At 45.9% G+C, this 6189-nt stretch overlaps 1 non-coding gene across 1 annotated transcript; it reads left to right on the top strand.

The window, feature by feature from the left end:
* The first annotated feature begins 665 nt into the window (after positions 1-665).
* On the top strand, positions 666-768 carry LOC139031157 (U6 spliceosomal RNA). Its single transcript, XR_011483562.1, has one exon. It is a non-coding gene; the product is annotated as a U6 spliceosomal RNA (small nuclear RNA).
* The last annotated feature ends 5421 nt before the right edge of the window (positions 769-6189 follow it).

Consider the following 6189-nt stretch of genomic DNA (forward strand, 5'->3'; position numbering starts at 1 on the left):
AACGTATTTGCCTGGAGGCTTTTCAAGGCGATGTTGCTGACTGGTACGTTGCCGTTGCAGGCCGTGGAAGTGAACTTGAAAAACAGGCATAATTGCCTGTCCAAGTTTTCACCATAAATAATCATTTTTTAAAAGGTTCCAGTAACTTACCCACTAGGAGAAAAAAAAGAAAAAGAAAGTGGGACAATGACGCTGTGACTTTGCTCCAGAATCATCATGTGTAATGTCATGCTGCCATCTGCAGTACTTTATTTCAATATTTTCACCCAAATGGGAATTTTAATGAGTTCTATAGACACGCGGCCATGCTTTGCCTGCAACAGCAGTGAAAGAAAGGTTTTAACTAACTTTCTCTCTTTAGTCACAATTCCCAGTCCCTCCCCACCCACAAGCCACCATTTCTAAGAGGGTTTCAATTTCCAATGAAGCTTCTCTACTCATGGTGATGTTCAATATGAAAGTGAATCAACGTGCTGTACCGAGTCGGGGGCGGGCTCTGAAACTGTTTAGAAATGCTACGACATGGGGCCTCCTCACACTCATCAAATGCCAAGTGGGCAGCAGCGCTGGGATGTGGCAACAGCAGGCGTAAGACCCGAACTCCAGGAAAGCCCAAGTTTTAAAACTTTGCTAAATTTGGGGGTTAAGAAATCCATGCCGAGGGCTAGCTTTGGTAGTATGTCTGCTAAAATTAGACTGATATGGAAATGATTAGCATGGCTCCTGAGCAAGAATGAGGCACAAATTCCAGAAGTATTCTGTTATTTACAAATATTCTAAGGGGATGAATTCCTACTACGGCTGCTGTAAGAACATACCACAGACTAGAACCCCAGGGACGGGGGAGCCTGCTGGGCTGCCGTCTATGGGGTTGCACAGAGTCGGACACGACCGAAGTGACTTAGCAACAGCAGCAGAGCCTCATAAACCATAGAAAATCATTGTCCCACAGTCCTGGAGGCTGGAACCCCAAGATCAAAATGTCAGCAGGCTTGGTTTTCTCTGAGGCCTCTCCCCTTAGCTTGCGGACGGCCGCCTTCTCCATGTCTCCACACGGTCTCTGCCCTGTCTGCGTCTTAATGTCTCCTGATAAGGACACCAGGGACTAGATTAGGGCCACCTTGATGATCTCCTTTAACCTTAGTTAATCCCCTGGAGAAGGAAATGGCAACCCACCCTGGTATTCTTGCCTGGAAAATCCTATGGACAGAGGAGCCTGGCTGGTTATAGTCCATGGGGTTGCAAAAAGTCAGACACAGCTGAGCAACTAACATAACATAAATAACCTGTTGAAAGAACCCACTCCAGTACTCTTGCCTGGAGAATCCCATGGACAGAGGAGCCTGGAGGGACACAGTCCATGGGGTTGCGAACAGTCAGACACGATTGAAGCGACTGAGCACTCAGTCACCTCTTGAGAGAGCTCTCTCCAAATTGTTACATTCTGAGTTACTGCAGGCGAGGACTTCAACATCTATATGGAAAGAGGGGGTACAATTCAGTCCGTAACAGGAAATACATTAAGTAAAATACTTGCTTCTAATGTCTGGATCTAAAATGAATAGACTACAATAAGTAACAAGGCATTAGGATGCTTGGAAGGAAGAAAGGGAGGGAAGGAACAAGATGAGGAAGCAAGTAAGGAAGGAGGGAAGAAAGAGAAAAGCTTGAAGAACGGCGAGTCTAAGCTGGTCCAAATAAGATATCTTATTTAAGGAACTGGCCCCACCTACTAGGGGGAAGAAGAAGTCTAAAACAAGAGGAGATGGGGGAAACTGAATGACCCCAGGCATTAAGGCCACTCATCTTTGCCTGTTCTGTATGCCCTGTAGAGCCCAATAGCGTCTTAAAGCTGTAATGTCACTACGGTATTGTCACTAACTCATGTCAGACCCTGTGGATTGTAGCCCCCCAGGCTCCTCTGTCCATGGGATTATTCAGGCAAGAATACTGGAATGGGTTGCCATTTCCTTCTCCAGGGGATCTTCCCGATCCACGAATCGAACCCGGGTCTCCTGCATTGAAAGCGGATTCCTGCATTGCAGGCAGATTCTTTACTGACTAAGCTACAAGGGAAGCCCCCAATGTCACTATGCCTACCAAATATTCTGTCACTCTGAAGCTGTCCGAGAAACCGGGACTCAGCAGATCCCAGTTTTCAAAAACTGCCCCAGAAGTGTGCCTTTAACTTTGCCCGGGGGATTTAAATCCAAATCCAGCAATGAGAAAAGTATGGATTTGCTATTCTCGAAAGGTGTTAATGGTTCCTTGCTGAACACTGTGGTCTGCAGTGTCTCTTGAAGATAGGAGGTTTTGCTCTTTCCTGCCCGGATATAGTGACCTGGGGATGCCTAGCAGACAGCTCACCCTGTCATGGATCTCCTAACGCACCAGCAGGGTGTTTCACGGTAGCGCCCTAGGCAAGGCCTGTTGTACCGGTCCCCTGATGGCTCATATCGCTTCATTAACAGAGCAGCAGCCCCAGTGTCTTTACAATCTCTGCTGTGTGAGGCTTGGACCACGTTGTTTCCATGTACTATCTTGTTTGACAATCACCTTTGCAAACTCTCAACCACCAAATGTATTTACAGCGAGTTATTTCATACACAGATGGCTTTGAATGTGTAAACCATATGAACTACATGTTGCAACCGTTTTGTTTTATCCTATTAGGAAAAAGCCATAGATGCAAATCAGGAAGAGTAAATACCAACTGAACAAGTTCTATGTTGTTTTGCTTTGCAATCAACAGCAGTTGGTATATTCTGGCTGGGAGGGTTTCATGTCAATTCACATGCTGCTTAGTTTTGAGTTTTTTTTTTTTTTCTACTGACAATTTTGAATCAAAATGCCTAGTCAAAGACAATACCACCTTTAGGCTCTCATCTAATAATCCCAGATAAAAACTGAAGTATATCTAAAGCAGTCACTATTAGCAACAACAGCAACAACAAAAAGTATTTGTCATTCACGGAAAAAGCGCAAATAAAGAATAAATTGCTCCATAGGGGAGTAGTAGTTTAGCTGCTCAGTTATGTGTGACTCTTACGACCCCACAGACTGTAGCCTGCCAGGTTCCTCTGTCCATGGAATTCTCCAGGCAAGAATACCGGAGTGGGTTGCCATTTCTTTCTCCAGGGGATCTTCCCAACCCAGAAATCGAACCCTAGCCTCCTGCATTGCAGGCAGAATTGCTGCTTATAAGCAAATTCCAATCACTGATACAAATGGGAAACACGTGTAGTTAGTTGTAGGCGTCTGTTTAGCTTGCGCGATGGAACCTTAGAGTGTAAACATTTGGTAGGGTAATACTGCCCTCTGGTGGTAGATACGAAGTACTTCACATTTAATTTCAGAGAGTCACTCAACCCTTGACGTATTCCTGGCCTCTTTTTATCCATTTTATTGCTAACCTGATCCCCAGCAGATACTGAGAATCCATTCTGTACACATAGACATTTTGGAATCTACATGTTATTTAAACCTGAGGGATGCTGATGTTCCAGGGACTCAAACCTTGGACCCAGACAGGAGAGGACTGCCCTGGCCCCACCGTTTAGATGGTTTAGCTCCGGCTTTCCCGGGCTGGGCTCCTCCCTGCAGATCACGGTGTCCTGGGGCGCGCCCACACCCACGCCCTTTTCTTCCTGTTACCTGCCCCAGTCTCACCTCCACCACCGTCCTGTTAATACACAGGTGCTCTCATTTTGTCTGAGGTTTTGATGAATAATAGCAAGCTCCGTGTTCCAGGATATCATTTGCATTTAGAGAAGCTTCCTGCAGTACAATGACACATCCCTTCCCAGCAGTAATAATGAAAGGGAATTTTAAGATACGAGAAGAGACCCATGGGATAACCTTTTTCACCCCTTCAAATCACATAGGGTGTCTGCAAGAACCCTGGTGAGGTGGTAGTCGCTTAATCCTGTCTGACTCTTTGCGACAGACTGTAGCCCACCAGGCTCCTCTGTCCATGGAATTCTCCAGGCAAGAAAAGTGGAGTGGGTTACCATTCTCTTCTCCAGGGGATCTTCCCGATCCAGGGATCGAATTCGAGTCCCCCGCGTTGCAAGCATTCTTTAGAGATTTCTTTTTTCCAGGGTCCTTGGGAAAAGCCAGGACCCTGGAGCTTTTTCCCAAACCTCAGTCCTCTGGTGCCACCTTCAGGAAATTTGCCGTAACTGCATGTTCCGCCGCTGCTGTTTGCTTCATCAACACTTACTCCCTAACAAGTTTCTGTCATACAAGGTGAGTAAGTTGTAGACGTTCGCAGGACAACGAGGTGCCTATAGTTAACCCTGCTGTGTCGTGCACCTCAATAAACGTTAAGAGGGTAGACTTCATGTTGGGGGTTCTTATTATAATTAAAGAAAAGCTATTTGAAATAGAGAGGCAGGGAGAGAGGGAAGGGGGAAGGGAGGGACGTAGGGATGGATCTGAACGTTGTATCAGAGTCGGCTGAGAAAAGAGCGGCTGGCATCCGTTTTTCTGGCATTTCACACATCATGCAGCACTTTCTATTCGCTACTCTATCAAACAATAGGATAATTTTTAAAAATGGCTAACACTACATCTGTAATGTAGATGTATATAATAAGCAATAAAAGGCATGTAAATGTAATGTTTTTATATATATAACTAAACTATTCGACCTAAATAATATATATACTCACCCTACAGTAAGAACAGCTGGCACTGACAGGGTCTTACAATGTGGCAGGCGGGGTACTCTGCATTTTATCGTTTTACCGGGTTTCCATGTTTAATTGTCTGAATTGCATTGCCTCCACCATGAGGTGGACACTACGATTAGCTTCATGTTACAGAGGAGGGCACTGAGGAGCTGCCTTGTCTGAAACGCCCCAGCTCGCGAGCAGCCAAGCCTGGAGATGAGCTGTGTTTATCTCTCCCCCTTCAGGGTCTGCATTCCTCACCGTGGGGTGAACGCCTCTCATTTCAGCAAGCGGGACGATAACGAGAAAGCATAATGTTGCAAAATAGCAAAAAACGAGACCTAATATCACCCCCGGTTCATTCACAAGCGTTGCTGGGTACTGAGAACGCAGAAAGGGGCAAAATAAGCAAGGGCCTTGCTCACTACCATACGTGCCAATATGAAGAAGCCCAACAGAAAATAGACTTAAAAAAAATAAGAGTATTTTTATATACTTTATAAAAAGTACACTTTATACACTATATAAAAAGTATACTTTATATACTTTATAAAAATAAGAAAATAAGGATGGCTTATAAAATAGTTAAGCTATGTTGTTAAGAATGCAAATAGGATGATGTGATAGAAAGTGTCTGAAAAGCTGGTTTATTTGGGGCAGTCTGAAAAGAGGTGATCTTTTAGATTGGCTAGTATGCTAGTCACTCAGTCGTGTCCAACTCTTGGCGACCCCATAGACTCTACCCCACCAGGCTCCTCTGTCTGTCGAATTCTCCAGGCAAGACTACTGGAGTGGGTAGCCATTCCCTTCCCCAGGGGATCTTCTCGACCAGGGATCGAACCCAGGTCTCCCATATTGTGGGCAGATTCTTCACCATCTGAGCCGCCAGGGAAGCTTCCTTCCAGGGAAGATTGGCTAGAGCTAATCTCAAATTTTAATCTAGCTCTATGAAGTTCTAAGGAGTTAGAGAATTCCAGAAGGATGAAAGAGCTGGTGCAAAAACCTCTGAGGGAGGGAAGCTTCTCAACAACCTTGAAGAGCAGGAATAAGCCCCATTGTCAGGAGTCAAGAAGGGCAGGGAGGACAGAGGTCTGAGCGCCAGGCACAGCTGCAGTCGTCCACACGTGGGGGTGGTATAGTCGGTGGGAAGAGAAGCCACTGGAAGGCTTCAAGCCCATTAAAATGATCACCCTGGCTGCTCCATGCAGAAAAGGTTCAAAAGGAGTGGAGAACAGAAGGCGGCAGGGTATAGTCAAAAATCACTTGTAGAAATGCATCCAGATGAGGCGAATTCCCTGGCCCTCCAGTGGTTAAGATTTTGCTCTTCCAATGCAGGGGGCATGGGTTCAATCTCCAGCCAGGGAACAAGGATCCCACATGCTCCCTGGGTGCAGCTCCAAAAAGAGAGATGCTTAGATGCCTTCAACCTGTAGTAAGTGGGTTGGACAGACCCTTCCAGAAGGATCTGTCTGGTGTGCTGTGGCCGTAGAGTCTACAGGTGTGGCTGACGCTTTCA

Source organism: Odocoileus virginianus, chromosome 25 (genome assembly GCF_023699985.2).
Source record: "Odocoileus virginianus isolate 20LAN1187 ecotype Illinois chromosome 25, Ovbor_1.2, whole genome shotgun sequence".
NCBI lineage: Eukaryota > Metazoa > Chordata > Mammalia > Artiodactyla > Cervidae > Odocoileus > Odocoileus virginianus.